Below are 1,668 nucleotides of genomic sequence, written 5' to 3' on the forward strand. Positions count from 1 at the left end.
ATATATATATATAAATATTTAAATAAATAAATATAAAAATTAAATAAATATATATAAATATTTAAATAAATGTATATAATATTTAAATAAATATACATAAATATTAAAGTAAATATATGTAAATATTTAAATAAATATAAAATAAATATTTGAATAAATATATATAAATATTTAAATAAATATACACAAATATTAAAATAAATATATTTAAATATTTAAAAAAATATAAAATAAATATTTGAATGAATATATATAAATATTTAAATAAATACATATAAATATTTAAATAAATATATATAAAAAATAAATAAATATATATAAATATTTAAATAAATATACATAAATATTAAAATAAATATAAAATAAATATAAAATAAATATTTGAATAAATATATATAAATATTTAAATAAATAAATATAAATAAGTATAGCATAAAATGAAACCATCGTTGAAAAGCAATAATAAGCAATGATTTAATAAGAGTTTGTTGGGTTTTTTTGGAGGAGAATGTGCGTGCGTTTACACATGAAATCAAAAAAATTAAGAAACAAACTTAAAGCGTACAAGCAAAAAAATGAAACAAAAAATCGAATTCGCTGCTGTAACGGGCACATTGTAAACAATTCTCGGAAAGCAAGGGCCGAACGGAAAATATGTAAAGCAACGACAGCAAACAAAAAAAAAAAAAACAATATTATAAAAAGTAAAGTAGACATTTGCTAAAAAAATAAATTGAATATTTAAAGAAGAAGAAGGTCTTTAAGCGTGCCATGCACAACGGATTCTCTGCCAAATAAGCAGAGTTAAACAAAAGACAATAAAATCAAATAAAATATCGATAAAAATGCAAAGCAGCAGCAAAGAAGGCCTTTGAGCAGCAGCATTAGAAGAAGAAGAAGAAACACAAGTGAGAGTTACAGCTTAAAATTTATCATTGGCAATAATTATTTTTTGATTAATTTATATGTACATCTGTATATTTGTTTTCTTTTCTCATTGCTATTTACAATTCCTTGCAATTATTTGACCACTAGCAGCAACAACAATGCGAGTGAAAAACAGTAAAAATAATTTTTGACTTCGTTTTTTAGTGGCTCATAAAATTTTACATTTTACAATTGCTTTTTTAAAAGTAACCACAACAACTACAACAACACAACACAAGGCAGTGACACTTAACCAAAAATATTTTTTGACATATTTTTTTAAATGTAGGTTCATGTGTTTTTTTTTTATTTTATATACACATTTCACACAAAAATTTTCTTAACACTTTTTTTTGTTTTTTGTTTCGTTTTGTTTTTTTCAAACACTGTTTGTAAAATATTTACATTTTAGAATAATTTTTATATTTTATAGAAGAATTAATTGTATTCATCGAAATATTAATAAATATGTTGAAAAGCTCACACAAGAGAAACAAATCAAATTTTTGTTTTTTAACTGTTTAACTGTTTTTGTTGTTGTCGTCGTCTTCTTTTCGATCATCTGTTTTTTAACTGATATGCACACGCGCTCGCGCAACGTTCACTTTTTCTTTTTGTTGTATATTTTTTATATCTTTATTGTTTTCTCTATTATAGCACATTTTTGTATACATATATGTATGTATATGCATATGTTAATATATATGTATGTTTATATACTATAAAAAATATATATATTAA

Source organism: Teleopsis dalmanni, chromosome X, assembly GCF_002237135.1.
Source record: "Teleopsis dalmanni isolate 2A chromosome X, ASM223713v2, whole genome shotgun sequence".
NCBI classification, from domain to species: Eukaryota; Metazoa; Arthropoda; class Insecta; order Diptera; family Diopsidae; genus Teleopsis; species Teleopsis dalmanni.